The 26,037-nt window shown below is 44.9% G+C and overlaps 1 long non-coding RNA gene and 2 other non-coding genes across 5 annotated transcripts; all 3 read left to right on the forward strand.

Moving 5' to 3' along the window:
* Nucleotides 1–1,074: 1,074 nt before the first annotated feature.
* Nucleotides 1,075–20,455, forward strand: LOC144329929 (uncharacterized). Of its 3 annotated transcripts, none has more exons than XR_013395677.1 (5): nt 1,075–3,094; nt 5,222–6,299; nt 8,225–8,395; nt 10,925–11,058; nt 12,116–20,455. It is a non-coding gene; the product is annotated as an uncharacterized LOC144329929 (long non-coding RNA). The 3 variants fall into 3 exon arrangements; XR_013395676.1 differs by having other exon boundaries at nt 1,075–1,895; nt 1,990–3,094; nt 8,225–11,058; XR_013395675.1 differs by having other exon boundaries at nt 8,225–11,058.
* LOC114680081 (U5 spliceosomal RNA) lies at nt 9,232–9,348 on the forward strand. Its single transcript, XR_003732147.2, has one exon. It is a non-coding gene; the product is annotated as a U5 spliceosomal RNA (small nuclear RNA).
* LOC114680080 (U5 spliceosomal RNA) lies at nt 16,909–17,024 on the forward strand. The gene has a single exon (XR_003732146.1). It is a non-coding gene; the product is annotated as a U5 spliceosomal RNA (small nuclear RNA).
* Nucleotides 20,456–26,037: the final 5,582 nt, after the last annotated feature.

The following is a 26,037-nucleotide window of genomic DNA, read 5'->3' on the forward strand; positions in this document are numbered from 1 at the left end:
TGGTCCCCCAGACACCACAGAACTTCCCATCTTTTTTTTGCCCCATAAAGGTTGGGGTCTGCTCCCAGGAGCCCACATCAAATCTCTGTTTGCTCTGAGGCCTAGAACCACAAGGCCCCTAATGCTTCAAAAGCCCTGGGGGTTCTCATGGGACCCAGGAACTCTAAGGTGGCTTCTGAAGCTCAGACCCCAGGAAGGGAGAGCTTGGAGTGGGGCAGGAGACCAGGGAACCATCTCTCATTCCACCTCTTCTTCATTGCAGCCCTTAGACAAAAGCCACCCTCTGATACCTCCTTGGCCTCAAGAATTGTTTGTTGGGTGGATATATAAAATATGCTTATCTGAAGCTATTTCTCACATATGGTATGAGAATCATAATGATAATATTCACATCACAGGGTGGTGTGGAAGGGCCTCTGATGGCCAGCATTCTCATGCCTTACCTCATGCAGAATATTAGAATTCTTTTTAAGTCTTGTCAATTCCATAGACACAAAGTTGAATTTCATTATAGTTTTAATTTGCATTTACTTAATTGATAGTGACGTTGAATGTTTTTATGTTTACTTCATTCTCCTAGATTTTATCAGAATTTGCTAAGGTGATCTCAGAACCACATTTCTTGTGGAGGGGTTTCAGCTCTGCTTATATACATTTGATATAATCCACAGACCATACAATTCACCCATTTAAAGTGTACAATTTAATAGTTTTTAGTACATTCACAGATATATGCAACTGTCACCATGATCAATTTTAGAACATTTTTATCACCTCAAAAAGAAACTCTCTACACTTAGGCTATCACTGCTCTACCCACACCACCATGTCGCCCACTCCTAAGGAATCACTAACATACTTGTTTTTTGTTTTTTAAGAGACTGGGCCTCGCTATGTTACCTCGGCTAGAGCACAGTGGCTATTCACAAGCATGATCATAGCACATTGCAGCCTAGAACATCTGACCTCAAGTGATCCTCCTGGCTCAGCCTCCTGAGCACCTCGGACTACAGGCTCACACCACCACACCTGGCTTAGAGAACACATTTTGTTTACTACTGTCCTTTGAAATTCATTGAGGTTTGTCTGTCTCCTAGCATAAGGCCTATCCTGGAGAATGTTTCATGTGAATATATATTCTGCTGTTGTTAGGTCACGTGCTCTATGGATGTCTGTTAGGTCTAGTTGATTTATATTGTTTTCAAATCTTAGATTTTCTTGTTGATCTTCTTATTCATTATTGAAAGTGGGGACCGGGCATGTGGCTCACACCTGTAATCCCAGCACTTTGGGAGGCCGAAGCGGGTGGATCACCTGAGGTCAGGAGTTCGAGACCAGCCTGGCCAATATGGTTAAACCCTGTCTGTAATAATGATGCAAAAATTAGCCAGGCACAGTGGCACGTGCCTGTAGCCCCAGCTACTCAGGAGGCTAAAGCCCAAGAATCGCTTGAACCCGGGAGGCGGAGGTTGCAGTGAGCAGAGATCATGCCACTGTACTCTAGCCTGGGTAAGAGAGCGAGACTTTGTCTCCAAAAGAAAAAAAAAAAAATTACTGACAACAAAGATATCCACCTGAACAGGTTTTTAATGCAGATGAACGTGCCCTATTCTGGAAGAATATGCCACAAAAGACGTTTATTAGTAAGGAAGAAAATCAAGCACCAAGATTTAAGGCAGAAAGGGATAGTCTAACTATTGTTTTGTGCAAATTTGGTCAGGTTTATTATCAGAACTTCCCTTATCTGTAAAGCTGCTAACCCCCAAGCTTTGAAGAGAAAAGATAAACAAAAGCTGCCACTCTTTGTACAACAAGAAGGCCTGAACAACAAGAATGCTTTTTCTGGATTGGTTGACTGCTTTGTCCTTGAAGTCAGGAAGTATTATATCTTGCAGGTAAGGAGCTGCCATTTATTTATTTATTTATTTATTTATTCATTCATTCATTCATTCATTCTTTATTTAGACGGAATCTTGCTCTGTCACTCAGGCTGGAGTGCAGTGGCGTGATCTTGATCTTGGCTCACTGCAACCTCCACCTCCCGGGTTCAAGCAATTCTCCTGCCTCAGCCTCCCGAGTAGCTGGGATTACAGGCGTGTGCCACCATGCTTGGCTAATTTTTGAATTTTTAGTAGAGACAGGGTTTCACTATGTTGGCCAGGCTGGTCTCAAACTCCCAACCTCAAGTGATCCACCTGCCTCAACCTCCCAAAGTGCTGGGATTATAGGTGTGAGCCACCATGCCCGGCCAGCAGGAGCTTCCTTTTCAAGTTCTTTTGATATTGGACAATGATCTTGGCCACCTGGAACCCCTTGAGTTCAACACCGAAGGTGCAAGTGGTCTACTTGCCCCTAAATACGATGTCTGTAATTCATCCTCTAGATCAAGGGGTCATAAGGACCCTTTAATGCTTATTACACCCCGTACTCTATGGAAGGGATTGTCAACACTATGGAAGAGGACCTCAACCAAGAGAACATCATGAACGTCTGGAAGGATTACACCATTGAAGATGTTGTAGAAAAACTTGTGAAGGCCATCAAACCTGAAACAATAAATTCCTACTGGAGAAAAATTGTGTCCAGATGTTGTGCATGACTTCACAGGATTTATGACAGAGACTGTCAAGGAAATCACGAAAGACATTGTGGAAAAGAGGTGTGTGTGGGGTGAAGAGTTGTGTGGGGTGAAGGGTTCAAGGTACGAATTTTGGAGAAATCCAAGAACTAATAGATATCACACTAGAGGAACGAATAGAAGATGAGTTGGTGGAGATGAGTGCCTTCAAACCAGTGCAAGACGATGAAGAAGATGTAGAAGATGCAGTGCCAGAGAACAACTGACATTAAACAATCTGGTAGAAGTGTTCCTAGTATTCAAAACCGCTTTTACAACATGGATCCTTCTGTGGTATGGGCACTGAAACTAAAGCGAGTATGCCTGCCTCTCCTGCCTCCCTTCTACCTCTACCTCTTCCTCCTCTGCCACTCTTCAGACAGTAAAACCAACCTCTCCTCCCCCTCCTCAATGTACCAAACATGAAGACAATGAGGAAGAAGACCTTTATGATGACCCACTTCCACCTGATGAACAGTAAATATATGTTCTTTTTGTTTATTTAGTGGGCTTTTTTTTAATAGTAAATATATTTAAATATATTTTCTCTCTCTCTTTTTTTTTTTTTTTTTTTTTTTTTTTTTTTTTTTTGAGACAAGGTCTCACTCTGTTGCCAGGCTGGAGTACAGTGGTGTGATCTCACTGCAACCTGTGCCTCCCAGGTTCAAGCAATTCTCGTGTCTCAGCCTCCTGAGTAGCTAGGACTACATATATAGATGCATGATGCCATCTCCGGCAATTTTTTTTCCTTTCTTCTTTTTCTTTCTTTTTCTCTCTTTTCTTTTTTTTTTAGTAGAGACAAAATCTCGAACAGGCTGGTGTTGAACTCCTGGCCCCAAGTGATCCTTCTGCCTCGGCCTCCCAAAGTGCTGGGTTTACAGGCGAAAGTCACCATGCCCAGCCTATTTTCTCTTCTTTAAAACATTTTCCTTCCTCTTCCTCATTTTGTAGTAAGAATACAGTATATAATATGTTTAACACACATAATATGTGTTAATCGACTGTTATCTGTAAGGCTTTCAGTCAACAGTAGACTATTTGTAGTTAAGTTTAGGGGGAGTCAGAAGTTATATGCATCAGCGAGGTGGCTCACACCTGTAATCCCAGCACTTTGGGAGGCCGAGGCGGGCGGATCACTTGTGGCCAGGAGTTCTAGACCAGCCTGGCCAACATGGCAAAACCCTGTCTACTAAAGATACAAAAATTAGCTGGGCATGGTGGCATATGCCTGTAGCCCCAGCTACTCAGGAGGCTGAGACAGGAGAATCGCTTGAGCCCAGGAGGTGGAGGTTGCAGTGAGCTGAGATCAAGCCACTGCATTCCAGCTTGGACCACAGCGAGACCCCATCTCCCCACCAAAAAAAAAGTTATATGCAAATTTTCAACTGCGAGAGGGGTCAGCAACTCTAACCCCCCATGTTGTTCAAGGGTCTACTGTATATCTGTTGTTTTTCTTTTTTTTTCTTTTTTGAGATGGAGTCTCGCTCTGTCGCCAGGCTGGAGAGCAGTGGCATGATCTTGGCTCACTGCAACCTCCACCTCCCGGGTTCAAGCATTCTTCTGCCTCAGCCTCCCGAGTAGCTGGGACTACAGGTGCGTGCCACCACGCCCAGCTAATTTTTGTAGTTTTAGTGGAGACGGGGTTTCACCATGTTAGTCAGGGTGGTCTTAATCTCCTGACCTCGTGATCCACGTGCCTTGACCTCCGAAAGTGCTGGGATTACAGGCGTGAGCCACTGCGCCCAGCGCCTTTCTTTCCCTTCCCTTCCTTCCTTCCTTTCCTTCCTTTCCTTTCTTTCCTTCCTTCCTTCTTCCTTTCTTTTTTCCCCTTCCCTTCCCTTCCCTTCCCTTCCCTCCCCTCCCCTCCCCTCCCCTCCCCTTCCCTCCCCTTCCCTTTCTTCGGAGTCTAGCTCTGTTGCCCAGGTGGGAGTGCCGTGGTGTCATCTTGGCTCACTGCAACCTCCGCCTCCTGGGTTCAAGTGACTCTCCTGCCTCAGCTCCCGAGTAGCTGGGATTACAAGCACACACCGCCATGCCCAGCTAATTTTTGTATTTTTTGTAGAGACCCAGTTTCACTGTGTTGGCCAGGCTGGTCTTGAACTCCTGACCTCGTGATTCGCCCGCCTCAGCTTCCCAAAGTGCTGGGATTACAAGCGTGAGGCACCATGCCTGGCCTTTTTTTCTTTTTGAGATGGAGTCTCTCTCTGTTGCCCAGGCTGAATTGCAGTGGGGTAATGTTGGCTCACTGCAACCTCCATTTCCCAGGTTCAAGCAATTCTCATGCCTCATGCTCCCGAGTTGCTGGGATTACCGGCGCCCTCTGCCACGCCTGGCTAATTTTTGTATTTTTAGTGGAGATGGAGTTTTGCCATGTTGGCCAGGCTGGTCTCGAACTCCCGGCCTCAATCTTCCACCTTGGCCTCCCTAAGTGCTGGGATTTCCAGCGTGAGCCACCATGCCCGGTTTTTTTTTATGTTTTTCTTTATGTTTTATGCGTGTTTTTCTTTATGTTTTATGAGTGTCTTATATATATATTTTTATGTTTTATGCGTGTTTTTCTTTATGTTTTATGCATGTCTTATATATTTTATGCTCCTTAAACAGGCACTTCACCAAAGAAGATACATGGATGACAAGCGCTTGAGAAGATGCTCAACATCATTAGTCATTAGGAAAATGCAAATTAAACCACAGAGATACCACTACACACCCAGTGAAGTGGTTTATTTATTTATTTATTTGAGTCTCCCTCTGTCGCCAGGCTGAAGTGCAATGGCACGATCTCTGCTCACTGCAACCTCTGCCTCCCAGGTTCAAGTGATTCTCTTGCCTCAGCCTCCCGAGTAGCTGGGACTACAGGCGCACACCACCAGGCCCAGCTAATTTTTCTATTTTTAGTAGAGACTGGGTTTCACCATGTTGGCGAGGATGGTCTCGATCTCCTGACCTCATGATCCGCCCGCCTCGGCCTCCCAAAGTGCTGGGATTACAGGCGTGAGACACCACGCCCAGCCGAAGTGGTTTAAAAAATAAAACGAACAATTCTACATGTTGGAGAGGATGTGGAGTAACTGAAACTCTTATACATTGATGGTGGGAATATAAACTGCTAACTACTCTGTAAAAACAGTTCTTTTTTTTTTTTTTTTTTTTGAGACGGAGTCTCGCGCTGTCGCCCAGGCTGTGGCGCGATCTCGGCTCACTGCAAGCTCCGCCTCCAGGGTTCACGCCATTCTCCTGCCTCAGCCTCCTGAGTAGCTGGGACTACAGGCGCCTGCCACCGCACCCGGCTAATTTTTTGTATTTTTAGTAGAGACGGGGTTTCACTGTGGTCTCGATCTCCTGACCTTGTGATCCGCCCACCTCGGCCTCCCAAAGTGCTGGGATTACAGGCGTGAGCCACCGCGCCCGCCCAAAAACAGTTCTTATAAAGTTAAACATCCACCTACCATAAGACTTAGCAATACCCACTTCTAGGTGTTTAGAGAAGTGAAAAATCTTGCTCAGACAAATATCTGTACAAAAATGTTTATAGCAGCTCTGTTAGCAGTCACTAAAAACTGGAAATGACAGGTGGATGGGTAAACAACTCATGGTACAGCCATACAGGAACAGAAAGGAATGCAACAACATGAGTGAATCTCAAGGCATCATGCTGAGCACAAGAAGCCAGTTCAAAAGGGTATGTACTGAATGTTTCATTTAAATGTCGGAAATGGCAAAACTAGTGATGGAGGACAGGTCAGTGTTTGTAAAGGATTACAAGTAGAGGAAGGTGTGACCACAAAGAGCAGCATGAGGAAATTTTGGAGTGATGAAACTATTTTGTATCTTGATTGTGGTGGTGATTATGCAAATCTGTATATATGTATAAAAAATCTTAGATGCACTCAGTATGCAGTGAGGATAAAATAAAAAAAATAATAAATTTAAAATCATAAATCTGGTCAGGTGTGGTGGTGGGTCACGCCTGTAAAGAAAATACAAAAAGTAGCAGGACATGGTGGCTTGCACCTGGAGTCCCAGCTAAGACTTGGGCAACAGAGAGTCCGTGTCTCTTACAGTGGCTCATGCCTGTAATCTCAGCATTTTGGGAGGATGAGGTTGTAGGATTGCTTAAGGCCAGGATTTCGAGACCAACCTGGGCAACATAGGAAACCCGGTCTCTAAAAGAAACAAAACAAAACAGGCAGTGGCTCAAGCCCGTAATCCTAGCACTTTGGAAGGCAGAGATGGTCGGATGGCATTGAGTCCAGGAGTTCTAGACCAGCCTGGGCAACATGGTGAAACCCTGTCTCTACTAAAAATACAAAAATTAGCCTGGCATGGTGGCCACAACTGTAGCCCCAGCTACTCTGGAGGCTGAGGTGGGATCGCTTGAGCCAGGGAGGTAGAGATTACAGTGAGCCGAGATTGCACCACTGCATTCCAGCCTGGGTGATAGAGTGAGATCCTGTCTCAAAAAAAAAAAAAAAAATTGTTTTTAAGACAAAAAAAAAAGAAATCATAGATCTGTATACCTGAAGAATTCAATTTTACTGATAGTTAATTTAAATTTAAATTTAAAAATAATTGCATGGAAGCATTATTTACAATAACCAAGAGGTGTAAACAACACATGTCCATCAACAAATGAATGGGTAAACAAAATGTGGTGTACCCATATAATGGAATATTATTCATCCTTAAAAAGGAATAAAATTCTGGGCGGGCGCGGTGGCTCACGCCTGTAATCCCAGCACTTTGGGAGGCTGAGGCGGGCAGATCACCTGAGGTCAGGAGTTCGAGATCAGCCTGAACAACATGGTGAAACCCCATCTCTGCTAAAAATACAAAATTAGCCAGGTGTGGTGGTGCATGCCTGTAATCCTAGTTACTCAGGAGGGTGAGGCAGAAGAATCACTTGAACTCAGGAAGCGGAGGTTGCAGTGAGCTGAGATCACGCCATTGCACTCTAGCCTGGGCAACAAGAGCAAAACTCCATCTCAAAAAAAAAAGAATAAAATTCTAATGCATGCTACAACATGGATGAACCTTAAAGACATTATGCTAAATGAAATAAACCAGAGACAAAAGGACAAATGGACGAATATTCCAGATTCCACTTATATGAGGCACCCAGAAAAGGCAGTATCAGAGAGACAGAAAGTAAAATAGTGGTTGCTAGGGGCTGAGAGAGTGAGAATGGGGCGTCATTATTTAATGCATTTTGGGATGATGAAAAGTTCTGAAAATGAAAGGTAATGATGGTTGCAGAACAGTGAATATATTTAATGCCACTGAACTGTACACTTAAAAATGGTTAAAATGGTAAATTTTATGTATATTTTATCACCATTAAAAAAAGAAAAAAAACTTTAAAAATTTAAATGCAGGCTAGAAAACATGTTAAAATACACTATATATAATATATATTATATTATATATACACTATATATAGTGTATATATAAAATACATTATATATAATATGTATTATATTATATATTATATACACACTATATATACTATATTAAATATATATATATTATAAATTATATAATATATGTAATATATATTATACGTGTAATATATATTATATGTAATACATTATTTTATATATTATATAGATGCAAAATCTCGTGGAGAAAGTGAAAGAAGAGCTGGCGGCTGTGTCTCACGCCTGTAATCCAGCAACTCTGGAAGCTGAGGCAGGAGGCTTGCTTGAGACCAGAAGTTTGAGACCAGGCTGGGCAAGAAAGCCAGAACCCGTCTCTACAAAAAATACAAAAATTAGCCAGGTGTGGTGGCGAGTGCCTGTGGTCCCAGCTAGCTGAGAGGCCGAGGTGGGAGGATTGCTAGGAGGGAGTTTTCTAATAGTTGGGGCGAGGAGGGGCAGTTAAGAGCAAAGGAATGGTTAATACAAATTCCAGTTAGTGACTACCCATATAGTGAGTGAGGGGTATGATGGGGAAATGGGCCAACGAGGCCTTCAAAGATGTTAACAATATACTTTTTGAACTGGATGGCAGACATCAGTGTTTTATTACTTTTCTTTGAATTATGTATGCACATAGACTATATGCATTATGTGCGAGATATACTTAAAAATCTTTAAGATGTTTCTATTTTTATTTTAGAGACAGGGCTTAAAAGTCCTGGGCAATTAGCTGGGCTCAGTGTCTTGCGCCTGAAATCCCACCTACTTGGGAGGCTGAGGCAGGAGAATCGCTTAAACCCGGGAGGCAGAGGCTGCAGTGAGCCGAGATCGCGCCACTGCACTCCAGCCTGGATGACAGAGACCCTGTCTCAAAAAAAAAAAAAAAAAAAAATCCTGGGCAGCAAGGCCCTGGCTTCGCCCCCTAAAGGTTGCCCCAAGAGCACCGTGTGACTACTAAGGTATTTCCGGAGTCTAAAGATGATTATTCAGGATCATTTGCATACCCATAATACATTGCAAACACTATTTTTTTCTGAAAAAAAATTCTATCTTGCTTGACATTTCTGAGTATGAGAATTGTACATGCAGAATATTTTTGTATAAACTTTCTCAGGTAGTAATTCTTGGGATGAGTAGACACCATTAGTGAACTAGGAATTGCAATTACCCGAGACTTGAGTTACAGTATGATAGAGTATACTCTGGTTTCTCTTCAGATCGCATAAATCTTTCGCCTTTTACTAAAGATTTCCGTGGAGAGGAACAACTCTGAGTCTTAACCCAATTTTTTGAGGCCTTGTATTTTGCAAGGCTCTATGTGGTGGTTTAATATTAGAAGTGTTTTGGATGAAGTTTTTTGTGTTTGTTGTTCTCTATCACGGAGCTCACGGGTTCTGTAATGTGTGTTAAACACTGGTTGGCACATCCTGCATGGTAGAAGCATTGAAATCTACTTAGTTTTTTTCTCCCTACCTTGCTTGTAATTATTTCTGTGTGTACTCACCTATGTTCCAAGGAAATGCGTCTTGTATATTCATGCTTTTCAACTTTATGTGATAGGCAGTTGACACACAAGTAGTACCTCCTCTGGGGTCTTTTCTTAGTCAAGGCTGTTTGGTAGATGCATGTTTTTTGTTACCTGTAATATACAGTATTCAGTTCATTTTCTTTGCAGCATTGTCTGGTTGAAATACAATGCAAGGTAGAGGTGGAATTTTTTATTTTAATAAGCCACATTAAACAACTAAAAAGAATGGAAAAATCCAGTAATCCAGAATACTATCATTTGCATATGTAATAATTATAATAATTATTGAGATATTTTACCTTATTTTTTGCCCATACTGTAGTCCTTGCTTTGGTAAGTAGGGCTAATCTTTTTTTTTTTATTTTTTGAGACGGAGTTTCACTCTTGTCTCCCGGGCTGGAGTGCAGTAGGGCGATCTCGGCTCACTGCAACTTCTGCCTCCCGGGTTCAAGTGATTCTCCTGCCTCAGCCTCCCGAGTAGCTGGGATTACAGGCGCCCACCACCATGTCTGGCAAACTTTTTGTATATTTAGTAGAGATGGGGTTTCGCCATGTTGGCCAGGCTGGTCTCGAACTCCTGACCTTAGATGATCCGCCTCGGCCTCCTAAAGTGCTGGAATTACAGGTGTGAGCCGCCGCGCCTGGCCTAATCTTATATAAATAAGAGACTTAATGCACTGTCTTATCAGCTGTTTCCTTTCTGCAAGCCATTATTTGTAGGAGTCACTCTTCTGTTCCAGAAGTTGCTTTGCTTTGCTTAGTATGAATCTTCAGCTTTTTATGCTACTTATTTTGGAGACTGTTTTAAAATTTTCCACATCTAAAGCGTTCTGTATATGCAGTGCCCTTACGAAACGCCTGTGGGTAACCGAACTCCAGGATATTGCCAGCACATGCACTCCTGCCCCTTCCTGGCTACTTTTGGGGTATCCCCCCTTTTTTTTAAGACAGGGCCTTGTTCTGTTGCTCAGGCGCGATCATGGCTCACTGCAACCTCCACCTCCCGGGTTCAAGCAAGCCTCCCGAGTAGCTGGGACTACAGGCGTGTGCCACCACACCTGGCTAATTTTTGAATTTTTAGTAGAGACGGGTTTTCACCATGTTGGCTAGGCTAGTCTTGAACTCCTGGCCTCAAGTGATCCACCGGCCTCAGCCTCCAAAAGTGCTGGGATTACAGGCAGGAGCACCGGCCTAAATTTTTAGTGATGTAACAGTTTTGAATGTTAATATTAAAATGCACAAAATACTCATCCTTTGCATCTATTTAAACTTATATTGTAATTTATCACGAGAAAGCTGTAGACATGATCTTTAAAATGTGCAAGAGGAACATAGATTTTCAAAGTTCTTTTCGGATTTAAGGGAAGAAGATATTTGACCCCACGACCATAACGGGTGGGCCTTGTGGTCAGAACTGAGCACTAAATGGAAGCTGCGCCCTCTTGTGGCCATCGCGGAGGCTGCAGCAGAAATGAGCAAGGCGTTCCAGAACGGAGGTAACTCTGGTAATAGGAGCTAAGACCTAGAGGCCCCCCACTACCTTCCCTATAGGGAGAGTCTCTCTTTACTGAAAAATTTGAAAAGATTGAATGTTGCTTCTACAAGAGAACCTACTTCTTGTAACTGTGGGCATCTGGTCACAACAAATAGAAACCAGAAAACAATCTACAAGAATGATTTAATGTTAATCTGTTACTGTAACCTGGACACAGTGGCTCACGCCTGTAATCCCAGCACTTTGGGAAGGCAACGCGGGAAGATCAGTTGAGGCCAGGAGTTCAAGACCAGCCTGGCCAACATAGTGAAACCCCTTCTCTACTAAAAATACAAAAATTAGCCAGGTGTGGTGGGGCGCGCCTGTAATAATCCCAGCTACTCAGGCGGGTGAGTCAGGAGCATCGCTTGAACCTGGGAGGCAGAGGTTGCAGTGAGCTGAGATTGTACCACTGCACTCCAGCCTGGGTGACAGAGCGAGCCTCTATCTAAAAAAAAACAGGAGAATCGCATGAACCCAGGAGGCGGGGGTTGTGAGCCCAGATCATGCCACTGCACTCCAGCCTGGGTGACAAGAGCAAAATTCTATCTAAAAAAATATATAAAAAATAAATTAAATTAAACAAATAAAAGCCCCATTAATCTGTTAGTGTAGATTGATCAACACTATATGAGATTAAAGCAAAATCATTTGGTAATCCTATGAATGCATAAGCATATTGATAAATTTATATATAGTATAAAATCTATCCATTTTATATATAGTATATATAGTGTATATATATAGTATATAGTATATACTATATATAGTGTATATATATAGTATATAGTATATACTATATATAGTGTATATATATATTATATTGTATTGTATTATATTATTTTACTTTTGATACAGAGTCTCGCTCTGTCATCCAGGCTGGAGTGCAGTGGTGCAATCTAGGTTTACTGCAACCTCAACCTCCCAGGCTCAAGTGATCCTACCACCTCATCCTCCCAAGCAGTAGAGACTACAGGCTTGCACCACCCCACCTGGCTAATTTTTGTATTTCTTTGTAGGAACAGGGTTCCGCCATTTCACCCACAGGCTGGCCTCGAACTCCTCGGCTCAAGCCATCCTTCAGCCTCGGCCTCCCAAAGTGCTGGGATTACAGGCATGAGCCACCAAGCCCAGCTATGTCTTAATCTTGTTACAATAGGAATAGATGGGAATCTGCTTAAAGTAGAATAACAACCAAAAACATCACACATAACCGAAAGTATTGTGAACTTTTTAGAGTCTGGAAGAAGACAAAAATAACAGTATCACTGCTTCCATTCAATTTTTCACTAAGGGCCTTGCCAGGAAAGTAAAACAAGAAAAGTCAGGGGGAGGGAAAAGTATAAGGAATGAAAAAAGAAAAACACAATTATTGTTATTCTCAGTCCATATGATTATATTCATAGAAGATCCAAAAGGATTTGGAAGTATATTATTCAATATGGTAACCACTGGCCACATGTGGCTATTGAGCATTTGAAATGTGGTCAGTCTGAATTGAGATGTACTGTAAGGATAAAATACACACTGGATTTTTTTTTTTTTTTTTTTTTTTGGAGACGGAGTCTCGCTGTGTCACCCAGGCTGGAGTGCAGCAGCACGATCTTGGCTCACTGCAACCTCTGCCTCCCGGGTTCAAACAATTCTTCTGCCTCAGCCTCCCGAGTAGCTGGGACTACAGGCACATGCCACTGCACCCCACTGATTTTTATATTTTTAGTAGAGACAGGGTTTCACCATGTTGGCCAGGCTGGTCTTGAATTCCTGACCTCAGGTGATCCAACCACCTCAGCCTTCCAAAGTGCTGGGATTACAGGTGTGAGCCACCGTGCCCAGCCAGTTATTTCTTAAATTAAATTAGCGTGAATTGTTGCTGGAAATGGAAGTGCAAGCCACACCATAAATAATGGATCAGGGTGAGTCCAGGCTTTGGATTCACAAGTTCTAGAAACTCCATGACCCTTTATGGAGACTGGTATGGCTAAAAACAAGTTAACTTTCCTTTCAGTTCTCTAAACAGTGAAAGCTATCCAGGACCCTTCCAGAGTGAAGCGGAGCAAAGGCCAGCAGATGAATGTCCGGTAAAACCCAGGAGTAAGGAAACAGTCTCTCCCAAGGCTCAATGCGGGGAGAGCTCAGTGTTCAGAGAACCCACCCCTTAGCCTGTCCCCTTAGCCCCTGTGGCTAAGTCCTATGAAGTGTAGCTATTATCATATGGTGAGAACTTTGCATCTCCACGGGTCTCTTTAACTTCTCATTACATTATGAAGATAGCAAGCATGCAAGACTATCAAAACAGATGTATGCTGCCTGGCGCAGTGGCTCACACCTTTAATCCCAACACTTTGAGAGGCAGAGGTGGGAGGATCCCCTGAGCCCACCAATTTGAGACCAGCATGGGCAACATGTCTTTCAACATAGGGAGACCCACCCATCTCTACAAAAAATTAAAAAATAAAATAAAATTAGCCCGATGTGGTGGCTTGCTGACTATAGTCCCAGATACTCGGGTGACTGAGGCAGGAGGATTGCTAAAGCTGAAGCAGCAAGTGCTTAAGCCCAGCAGTTTGAGGCTGCAGTGAGCTATGACTGCCGCCCTGCCCTCCAGCCTGGGTGACAGAACCTGTATCAAAACAAAAACAGGCCGGGCGCGGTGGCTCACGCCTGTAATCCCAGCACTTCGGGAGGCCGAGGCGGGCGGATCACAAGGTCAGGAAAAAGAGACCATCCTGGCTAACATGTGTGAAACCCCGTCTCTACCAAAAATACAAAAAAATTAGCTGGGCGTGGTGGTGGGTGCCTGTAGTCCCAGCTACTCGGGAGGCTGAAGCAGGAGAATGGCGTGGAGCGAGACTCCATCTCTTAAAAAAAATAATAATAAAATAAAAAAAATTAGCCGGGCATGGTGGAAGGCTGAGGCAGGAGAATGGAGTGAACCCGGGAGGCACAGCTTGCAATGAGCTAAGATCGTGCCACACTCCAGCCTGGGCAATAGAACGAGACTCCGTCTCAAAAAAACAAAAACAAAAATAAAAACGAAAACAAACAGCCCTGGCTACAATAACCGTCCAGCAGTCAAGAAGATGACCTTCAGCCAGTACCTCTATAGCAACCTCTGCAAGGGCTTGGGGGCCTTGCTCTCAGAACAGGGCTTTGATCTTATGAACAAGTTCCTGACCTACTTCCCCGGGAGGAGCACGGAGGATGGCCTCAAGCACGAGTATTTCTGCGAGATCGCCCCCTCCCCTACTGACCCCTCGATGTTCCCCACGTGGCCCGCAAAGAGTGAGCAGCAGTGTGTGAAGTGAAGCACCAGCACGCTCCCCCCCGACCCGCGCCCCGCCAGGGAGCCAGCCAGCTGGGTGATGGCCACCTGAAGGAGACTGGCTTCCACTTCACCATCACAAACCACGGCACCTCGGTCGCGGGCCCAGCTTCAGCCTCAAGTTCTGAAGGTCAGAGCCAAATCCAAGTCATGGGGAGGACTCAGCCTGGACCACGGGGCCAGCTGCTGCAGCTGAGCTGCCTTGAGTCTCAGAACTCCTCATCTTTATTTTGTGTTCCACATTTCGTTTTGTATTTTGGTTTGTAAATTTGTAGAATTAAATCACGTTTTCCTTGTTGTGGGAGGGAAAAACTGAGCAAACAAACAAAACCAGATGGATGTTTGCTCACCAATGAGCCATATCAAAAGAAGCCGGTACAAAAGGCCACATGTTGTATGCTTCCTTTTATATGAAATGTCTAGAATGGGCCTACTAGAGACAGAAAGTAGATTAGTGGTTGCCAGAGGCTAGGTGAAGGAGCGGGTGGGAAGTAACTTCTAATGGGCACGTTTTATTTTTCTGAGTGGCAAAAACATTCTGACCGGGCATGGTGGCTCACCTGTAATCTCAGCACTTTGGGAGGTCAAGGTGGGGAGATCACTTGAGGCCAGGAGTTCATGACCAGCCTGGCCAACATGGTGAATCCCTGTCTCTACAAAAAATACAAAAATTATCTGGGCATGGTGGCAGATGCCTATAGTCCCAAGTACTCGGGAGGCTGAGGCGGCAGAATCTCTTGAACCTGGGAGATGGAGGTTGCAGTGAGCCAAGATTGCACCACGGCACTCTAGCCTGGGGAACAGAGCAAGACTCGGTCTCCAAAAAAAAAAAAAAAAAGAAAAACAATAACAAAAAGACCCAAAACAAACAAAAAATTCTAAAATTATATTGTGGGGATGATCCTACAACTGTGAATATACTAAAAATCATTGAATTGTATACTTTATTTATTTATTTATTTATTTATTTATTTTGAGACGGAGTCTCGCTCTGTCGCCCAGGCTGCAGTGCAGTGGCACAATCTCGGCTCACTGCAAGCTCCGCCTCCCGGGTTCATGCCATTCTCCTACCTCAGCCTCAGAGTAGCTGGGACTACAGGTGCCCACCACCACACCTGGCCAACTTTTTGTATTTTTAGTAGAGACGGGGTTTCACTGTTAGCCAGGATGGTCTTGATCTCCTGACCTTGTGATCCGCCCGCCTCAGCCTCCCAAAGTGCTGGGATTACAGGTGTGAGCCACCGTGCCGGGCTGAATTGTATACTTTAAATGGGTGGATTGCTTGGCTTTTAAATTATATCCAGTAAATCTATTTTTTAAATGTATTAGACAAATTTAAATTACATGCATGTCAAATATGATTGACTTGCTAGCAAAGGAGCAGCAAAGTGAAAAAAAAGTGTTGGTTCAGAGAAGGTGTGAAAGTCGGGAAATGAAATGTTCACACCAGCGGCTGTAAAAGTCTTAGAGCTGGCTGGGTGTGGTGGCTCAGGCCTGTAATCCCAGTTCTTTGGGAGGCTAAAATGAGAGGATTGCTTGTGGCCAGGAATTCCAGACCAGCCTGTACTGCTTTCCTTTCACTGGTTGCCCAGTGAGCACGTTCCTTAGAAAGGAATTCCCTATAGGCTGGTCAGAGCCCACGCTGTAGCGAGAGGACAGCACTATTTTTTTTTACTTATTATTTTTTGTAGAGATGGCAGGTCTCGAACTCTGGGCCTCAGGCGATCCTCCCGCCTAGGATAAGGAGACACGAGGTCTGAAACAGGAATAGCAAGATTGCATCCCCAACAGCAGCGTCCGGTGGGGCAGGAAACCTGAAACAGAGCACTCAAGCTCCAATTTTAAACAGGACATTGCCAGGAATTCTCAAATGGCATACAAAATTCAGTATATCCCCGGAGTGCACAGTTAAAAATAACATCAGAACGCCCCTGTGCCCACCACACAGTTTAAAAAAACGGAAATTGTCAAACTTTAAACAAACCCCTGTGTGCCCTTACCCAGTCACACCTCTAGCTCCTCACCGAAGGGAGGAACTACTATCCTGAATTGTGTCAATCATTTACTTGCCAATTTTTTCTCTTTCAATTTAATAGCAGTCTTTATTTAAAATAAATCAAACTCAGACGTACAAATACACAAAACAGATAAAACCTGAGTCTCTGACCAGGAAAGCGTTATTTTCCAGTCAGCCAGTCTTCGGTTTCGCCCCCTAACGGTGACATAAGGCACTCTGTGAAATGCTCCGTTCCGGAATCAAAAGATTGATCCGATTATTTGCATACCCATAATGCACTGCTCACAGTACAAATTTAAAACGGCAAAATCAAACATTTTTATTCTAAGCATATTCTGTGAAAATTAGATTTTTGTTTAAACAGTACTCTGAAAATTTTTTTCTAAATATGGAGCCTTGGCATTAACTAGTCACCATCAATAAACTAGGAGTTTCTGTTACCCGAGAGGCGAGTTGTGGCGTTAGGTACCATACTCTGGTTTCTCTTCAGATCGTATAAATCTTTCGCCTTTTACTAAAGATTTCCGTGGAGAGGAACAACTCTGAGTCTTAAACCAATTTTTTGAGGCCTTGTTTCGGCAAGGCTACATGAAACTGTTTAAAAGTTAGAAGTGGTGTTGGCTTATGTATTAGACGTTATCGCATGATAGTTGGTTGTTTTAGGTGTTATGTCGTTTCTGCTTCTGCTTTGATCTTACATGCTTAAATGGAAAATTCTTAAAAAAGTGTTTTGGCTGGGTGTGGAGGCTTATACCAGTAATCCCAGCTCATTGGGATTCCGAGTTGGGCGATTCACTTGAGGTCAGGAGTTCGAGACCAGCCTGGGCCAACATGGTGAAACCCCATCTCTACTAAAAATACAAAAAGTAGCCGGGCGTTGTGGCGGGCGCCTGTAATCCCAGCTATTCGAGAGGCTGAGACAGGATAATTGCTTGAACCCGAGAGTTGGAATTTGCAGTGAGCCGAGATTGTGCCACTGCACTCCACCCTGGGCCACAGAGCTAGACTCCATCTTAAAAAAAAAAAAAAAAAAAAGGATTCTACACTGCTTTCTTAGTCTTCTGAATCCTGTGTATATTTTGCATTTAGCACATTTCAATTAGGACTAGCTGCATTTCAAGTGCTCAATCAGTGCACGTGGCACACGTGGCCAATGACTAATAATTGCCCTGCCACTTCTGTTAGGTATAAAACGTTTGAACAGAGCACAGTGTATAGATCCGTTCTCCCTTCCTATAGGTTTTGGGGTTTTGCCAGATTTTGGCCATTGGAACTCCTTGAACCTGTGCAAGATTTTATTTCCTTAAAGTGTGGAATGGAATGGCTGGGTCTTAGGGCAGGTAGGTAACTGCATAATAGTTTTTCCCCAAATTATGTACTTATTTGCAGTTCCACAAATGGCCTATTATATTCCCATTGCTTCTCACCCTTACTGGCCTTGAAATGCTCAGAAGTTGCCGGGCATGGTGGCTCACCCCTGTAATTCCAGCACTTTGGGAGGCCAAGGCAGGCGGATCACCTGAGGTCAGGAGTTCGAGACTAGCCTGCCCAACATGGGCAAAACCCCGTCTCTACTAAAAATACAAAAAATTAGCCTGGCGTGGTGGCGGGTGCCTGTAATCCCAGCTACTCGGGAGGCTGAGGCAGGAGAGTCGCTTGAACCTGGGAGGCGGAGGTTGCCGTGAGCCGAGATCGTGCCATTGCACTCCAGCCTGGGCAACAAGTGTGACACTCCATCTCAAAAAAAAAAAAAAAAAAAAAGAGAAAAAAAGAAATGTGGTCAGGTGCAGTGGCTCACACCTGTAATCCCAGCACTTTGGGGGGCCGAGGCGGGTGGATCACGAGGTCAGGAGATCGAGACCATTCTGGCCAACATGCTGAAACCCCTTCTCTACTAAAAAAGAAAAAAAAAATAGCCGTGCATGGTGGCGGGTGCCTGTAGTCCCCACTACTCGGGAGGCTGAGGCAGGAGAATAGCATGAAACTGGGGGACAGACCTTGCAGTGAGCAGAGATCGCGCCACTGCACTCCGGCCTGGGCGATGGAGCGAGATTCCGTCTCAAAAAAAAAAAGAAAAAAAGAAATGCTCAGAAGTTAATCTTTGTCCATCTGGTAGTTATGAAATTGTAACTTACAGTGGTTTTCAAATTTTATTTTATTTTTTGAGACAGGGTCTTGCTTTATCACACACGCCGGAGTGAAGTGGCATAATAACCTCTCACTGCAGCCTCAACTTCCTGAGTTCCAGTGATCCCACCTCAGTCTCCCAGGCAGCTGGGACTGCAGGTGTGCACCACCACACCGGCTGATTTTTTTTAATTTTTATTTTGTTTTTATGTTTTTGTAGAGACAGAATTTCTCCATGTTGCCCAGGCTGGGCTGCTCTGTATCTTCTGAGCTCAGGTTGTCCTCCCACCTCGACCTCCCAAAGTGCTGGGATTACAGATGTGTGCCATTGTGCCTGGCTTTTTTTTTTTTTTTCCTCCTTTACAAATGTCTAATCTGCCAGCATTATAGTAGTTTTAATGTACATCTCCCTAGTTACTAATGAGGTTGAACATCTTTTCAAATATTTTTTGGCCACTCATGGTTTCTCCTATAAAATGCCTCTTTGTACCATTTTTTTCTTAGATGGTGAGTCTTCTTCTTAGTGGGTATAGTAGTTTTTTACACAGCTTCTAGACTTCAGAAACTTTAAAGAGTAATTCTTTGTTGGTTATATGGTGCAACGACCTTCTCCCAGTTTGCAGCTTCTCTTTTTGCTCTTACAGAGTCTCTTGATGACTGGTTTTAATGTCAGATTGATCTGGTTTATTTTCTTCATTCTCATTTGTACTTTCGTGTGTTTTGTTTAATAAACAACTCACCACCTCAAATTATTAAATAAATTCTCTTTTTATTGTTATTTTTTATTTTATTTTATTATTATTTATTGAGATGGAGTCTGGTTTTTGTTGTCCAGGCTGGAGTGCAGTGGTGTGATCTTGGCTCACTGCAACCTCGGCCTCCCGGGCTTAAGCGATTCTCCTGTCTCAGCTTCCCGAGTAGCTGGGATTACAGGCATGGGCCACCACGTCCGGCTAATTTTTGTAATTTTAGTAGAGACGGGATTTCACCATGTAGGCCAGGCTGGTCTCGAACTCCTGATCTTGTGATCCGCCTGCCTCGGCCTCCCTCAGTGCTGGGATTACAGGTGTGAGCCACCACGCCCGGCCTTTATATCTTTTTAAGTGATGTCTTTCATATTTAAGTCCTTGATTCCTCTGGAATTGAGTTTTTATGCATAGTGTGAAGTGTGAATCTAGTTTTTTTTTTTTTTTTGAGACGGAGTCTCGCTGTGTCACCCAGGCTGGAGTGCAGTGGCGCGATCTCGGCTCACTGCAAGCTCCGCCTCCCGGGTTCACGCCATTCTCCTGCCTCAGCCTCCGAGTAGCTGGGACTACAGGCACCCGCCACCACGCCCGGCTAGTTTTTTGTATTTTTAGTAGAGACGGGGTTTCACCATGTTAGCCAGGATGGTCTCGATCTCCTGACCTCGTGATCCACCCGCCTCGGCCTCCCAAAGTGCTGGGATTACAGGCTTGAGCCACCGCGCCCGGCTGTGAATCTAGTTTTATTTTTTCCCTGGAAATGATTGGCAATTGTCCAGCACTATGTATTGACTTGGTACCTCCTTTCCCTAGGGATATGCAGTGACATGTGTCCATGGGTCTGTTTGTCTAACCTTGAGCCAATATTGCACATCCTAATTACTATGAGTTTATAATAAGACTTGAAATCTGGTGGGTGTCATCTCTCTACTTGGTTTTCTTTTTAATAGTAACTTGGCTATTCTTTCTTCTTCCAAAAATGTTTATAATTCTCCTGTCAATTTCCATGAAAATCCCTATTGCATCTGAATTAAATCTATAGATCGATTAGGGAGAATTGAATCTTTATTTTATTAGTGGACATGATTTGTCTCTCCATATGTTTAGGTATTCATTTTTTTTCTTTCTTTTTTTTTTTTTTGAGGCAGAGTCTTTTAATTTTTCTACTAAAAATCTCACACTTTTTATTAATTTTTAAAACTACTTCTCCTAACTGTACATTGCTGTTGTATAGAAATTCAGTGAACCTGTATGGGATCTTATATCTGGCAACCTTACTTGATTTATGAACTCTATATGTAGATTATTTTCAGTTTTCTATCTATATAACCTTATTATCTGGGGATATTTTTCAATTTTTCCTTTCTAATATTTATAATTTTATTTATTTATTTTGAGAAGGAGTCTTGCTCTGTCATCCAGGCTGCAGTGCAAAGACGCAATCTCAGCTTATGCAACCTCCACCTCCCGGGTTCAAGGATTCTCGTGCCTCAGCCTCTGGAGTAGCTGGGATTACAGGTGCACCCCATCACACCCAACAAATTTTTCTATTTTGGTAGAAACGGGGTTTTACCATGTTGGCCAGGCTGGTCTCAAAGTCCTGACCTCAAGTGATCTGCCTACTTCAGCCTCCCAAAGTGTTGGGATTACAGGCGTGAGCCACCGTGCCCGGCCTCAATTCATTTTTTGGATGTGGGACTTTTCCTTTTTTTTCTTAAGACAGGGTCTCCCTCTATCAACCAGGCTGGAGTACAGTGGTGTAATCATGGCTGACTGCAGCTTCTACCTATCAGGCTCAAGTGATTCTCCTACTTCAGCTTCCTGAGTAGCTGGGACTATAGGCATGCGCCACCGTGCCCAGCTATTTTTGAATTTTTTTGTAGAGACAGTCTCACCATATTGCACAGGTCGTTCTCAAATTCCGGGACTCAAACGATCCCACTGACTCAGCCTCCCAAAGTGCTGGCGTTACAGGCGTGAGCCATCATACCCCACCTGGACTTTTCTTTCACATGTGAAACTGAGCCAGGAGTGGTGGCTGTAATCCCAGCTAGTTAGGGGGCCAAATTGAGAGGATCACTTGAGGCTGGGAGTTCGAGACCAGCCTGGGTGTAATAGTGAGACCCTGCCTCTAAAAGAATAACTTTAAAAAATGGTAAAATTGGCCAGGTGCGATGGCTCACGCCTGTAATCCCAATACTTTGGGAGGCTGAGGCACATGGATTGCTTGTGGTCAGGAGTTTGAGACCAGCCTAGCCAACATGGTGAAATCCTGTCCCTACTAAAATACAAAAATTAGCCGGGCATGATGGTGTGCGCTTGTAATCCCAGCCACTCGGGAGGCTGAAGTGGGAGAATTGCTTGAACCTGGGAAGTGGAGGTTGCAGTGAGCTGAGATTGTGCCACTCTACTCCAGCCTGGGTGACAGAGGGAGACTCTGTCTCAAAAAAAAAAAAAAAAAAAGTAGTTCGAGACCAGCCTGACCAACGTGGTAAAACCCCATCTCTACTAAAAATACAAAAAGTAGCCGGGCGTGGTGGTGAGCACCTGTAGTCCCAGCTACTCTGGAGGCTAAGGCAGGACAAACGCTTGAACCCGGGATGCAGAGGTTGCAGTAAGCCAAGATCGCACCACTGCACTCCAACCTGGGTGACAGAGCAAGGCTGTGTCTCATAAATAAATAAATAAATAAATAAGGCCGGGCGCCGTGGCTCACACCTGTAATTCCAGCACTTTGGGAGGCCAAGGTGGGCGGATCGCCTGAGGTCAGGAGTTCGAGATCAGCCTGACCGACATGGAGAAACCCCATCTCTACTAAAAATACAAAATTAGCCAGGTGTGGTGGTGCATGCCTGTAATCCCAGCTACTCAGGAGGCTAAGGCAGGAGAATCACTTGAACCCGGGAGGTGGAGGTTGCGGTGAGCAGAGATCGTGCTATTGCACTCCAGCCTGGGCAACAAGAGCAAAACTCTGTTTCAAAAAACAAAAAAAGCCCAAGCGTGGTGGCTCATGCCTGTAATCCCAGAACTTTAGGAAGCCAAGGTGGGCAGATCATGAGGTCAGGAGATCAAGACCAGCCTGGCCAACATGGTAAAACCCCGTCTCTACTGAAAATACAAAAATTAGCTGGGTGTGGTGGCACATGCCTGTAGTCCCAGCTACTTGGGAGGCTGAGGCAGGAGAATTGCTTGAACCAGGGAGTCGGAGGTTGTAGTGAGCCAAGATCACGCCACTGCACTCCAGCCTGGCAACAGAGTGAGACTCTATCTGTAAATAAATAAATAAATAAATAAATAAATAAAATGTAAAATTGACCACAAGGCAGACTGATTTCATTTGAGTAATTTATTTGACAAATATTTATGGAGAAGCTTCTCTGCTGGGCCCTGGGCCTGGGCTTTTCTACTGGGCCTGGATATACAGGGGCAGTAAGAGCCCCACAGTGAACTCTAACACATTGCAGCAAGCAGGCAAATGAGACAAAGGATTGCAGAAGGAGAGAGGAGGGAGCAACTGCTTCTGCCCAAGAGAATCATGAAGACTTCATGGAGGTGACAGAGGCCTTGACACACTGAGAGATGGTCCAAGGAGAGGCACTGGGTGAGTGCGCCTCAGCTGTGATGGACGGACTTCCTTCTGAGCTTTCTGGTTGTCGTCTGTGGGGATCGACGAGTCTCAGAGACTGCTCCTCTCGTGGCTAACACTAATTCACCAAGGATCTATACATACTCCTTCCCTTCTTCCCTCCATGCTGGGGGTGCCTGCAGGAGGTGAGAACATGCACTGGCCTTCCAGCTGAAAATCCAGGTCCCTCACCAAAATCAGGGCAGGCCAGCATCAGGGGCCTCCAGATGTAATGCACTGAAAAGGACACAGCCTGGACTCTGAGCTGTTTACACCAAACATATCTGACTAAGTAGTCAGGAGGAAACATGAGACAAATCCACACTGTGGCTTACTCTGCAGGATAACTGGCCTTATCCCTTTCAGAAGTGTCAGCGCCATGGGAAACAAGAGCAGCTGGGCCTGCTCTGGAAAATGGAGGGCAAAGAGAAGTGACAACCAAGGTGCATGAGTTGTGGCTGGATCTTGGATCAGGGAAACACAGCTGGGGAGGACAGTGTTGGGACAACTGGGAATAAATGATAATGGGTTATATATGAGATAATAGTATTTAATCTTTTTCTTTTCTCTCTTCTCTTCTCTTTCTTTTCTTTTTTGAGACAGAGTCTCACTCTGTCGCCCAGGCTGGAGTGCATTGGCTCACTGCAACCTCCGCCTCTCCGGTTAAAGCAATTCTCCTGTTTCAGCCTCCCAAGTAGCTGGGATCACAGGCATGGGCCACCATCCTCCCGTGGCTAACACTAATTCACCTAGGAGCTTTGCACACTCCTTCCCTTCTTCTTCCCTCCATACTGGAGGTAATTTTTGTATTTTAGTAGAGACGAGTTTTCACCATGTTGGCCATGCTGGTTTCAAAATCCTGACCTCAAGTAATCCGCCTACTTTGGCCTCCCAAAGTGCTGGGATTACAGGTGTGAGCCACTGCACCCAGCCTGAGGCCAACATGGTGTAACCCTGTCTCTTCTAAAAGTATAAAAATTAGCTCGGGGTGGTGGCAGGCACCTGTAACCCCAGCACTTTGGAAGGCTGATCGAGGCTGGAGGATCTCTTGAGTCCAGAAGTTCAAGACCCAGCTTGGGTAACCTGGTGAAACCCTGTCTCTATAAAAAATTAGCCAGGCGTGGTGGCAGGTGCCTATAATCCCAGTTACTCGGGAGGTTTAGGCGCGAGGATTGCTGGAGCCCTGGAGGTGGAGGTTGCAGTAAGCTGAGATCATGCCACTGCACTCCAGCCTGGGTGACAGAGGGAGACCTGTCTCAAAAAAAGAAAAAAAACAAAGAAATTAGGTCGGGTGCAGTGGCTCATGCCTATAATCCCAGCACTCTGGGAGGCTGGGAGGCTAAGGCAGGCAGATCATGAGGTCGGGAGTTCGAGACCAGCCTGCCCAACATGGTGAAACCCCGTCTCTACTAAAAATACAAAAATTAGCCAGGCGAGGTGGCGCCTGCCTGTAATCCCAGCTACTCAGGAGGCTGAGACAGGAGAATCGCTTGAACCCGGGAGGCGGAGGTTGCAGTGAGCCGAGACTGTGCCACTGTACTCCAGCCTGGGCGACAGAGTGAGACTTCGTCTCAAAAAAAAAAATAAAAAAAGAAAAGAAAAGAAAAGAAGTGGCTCACGCCTGTAATCTCAGCACTCTGGGAGCCCAAGGTGGTCAGATCACTGAGCCCAGGAGTTTGAGACTAGCCTATATGGCAAAACCCTGTCTCTACAAAACAGAAAAAAAAAAAAAATTAGCCAGATGTGATGGTGCATCCCTATAGTCCCAGCTACTCAGGAGGCTGAGGTGGGAGATCACCTGAGCCTGGGGAGGTTGAGGCTGCAGTTAGCCGTGTTCGCACCACTGCACTCCAGGTGATGGAGTGAGTCCCTGTCTCAAAAAAAAGAAGAAGAGGAAGAGGAAGAGGAAGAAGAAGAAGAGGAAGAAGAAGAAGAGGAGAAGGAGGAGGAGGAGGAGGAAGAGGAAGAGGAAAGAAAAGGAAAGAAAAGAATAAAAGAGGCCGGGCGCGGTGGCTCAAGCCTGTAATCCCAGCACTTTGGGAGGCCGAGACGGGCGGATCACAAGGTCAGGAGATCGAGACCATCCTGGCTAACATGGTGAAACCCCGTCTCTACTAAAAATACAAAAAAAAAAAACTAGCCGGGCGAGGTGGCGGGCGCCTGTAGTCCCAGCTACTCCGGAGGCTGAGGCAGGAGAATGGCGTGAACCCGGGAGGCGGAGCTTGCAGTGAGCTGAGACCCGGCCACTGCACTCCAGCCTGGGCGACAGAGCGAGACTCCGTCTCAAAAAAAAAAAAAAAAAAAAAAAAGAATAAAAGAAAAGGAGGTCTCACTATGTTGCCCAGGCTGGTCTCAAACTTCTGGGCTCAAGCGATCCTTCCACCTCAGCCTCCCAAAGTGCTGGGATTACAGGTGTGATCCACTGCATCCAACCATTTTTCTCTTTTTTTAACAATGGAAAGAAAGTGTGATGTTGTTTCCCTAGGGTGGGAGGCTGTGGGAGAAGAAAATCCATTATTTTAAAAAGCAGAGAAAAAGCCACGGGACTTTCACCTCCTCCCTGTGACACCTGGAACCAGTTTTGGTGCCACTCAGAGCCTATTTCATCATCAGGGAAAGCAGGGATTGTGCTGGTGCCCATCCGGGTGGCTGTTGGGGACTGACTGAGAGAAGATACCTGAGAAGCCTGGCCGGTTGGTTAACTGTCACCTCAACAGGCAAGGAAGACTTAGTGGGAACCTGACTGTGGACTCTGGGGACTTCCCCTTCGTGGGAGATGCAGACATCTGCACTCCTTTGTTGCCCCCTACCACCCTCACCCTATTTCCCAGTGGCTCCAGAGTAGATGCTCCCCACAGGATTTTCCAGCCCAAGGGGGCAGCCTGGAAACATGGCTTAGATCACCTTTGTTGGTTTCCAGCAAATTAAAATTTATCTCTTAGAGAGGAAATGAGGGGCCGGGTTTTTTTTTTTTTTTTTTTCTTTTTTCCTTTCTCCTTCTTAATGGGCCCTGATGAAGGAAATTAATGCGGGGAAGGGATCAGAAATACGATCCACCACTCGCCGGCACAAAAAGGTCAGGGGGCTCTCTGCGCCCTTAGAGG

This window comes from Macaca mulatta, chromosome 7 (assembly GCF_049350105.2).
Source record: "Macaca mulatta isolate MMU2019108-1 chromosome 7, T2T-MMU8v2.0, whole genome shotgun sequence".
Lineage (NCBI taxonomy): Eukaryota > Metazoa > Chordata > Mammalia > Primates > Cercopithecidae > Macaca > Macaca mulatta.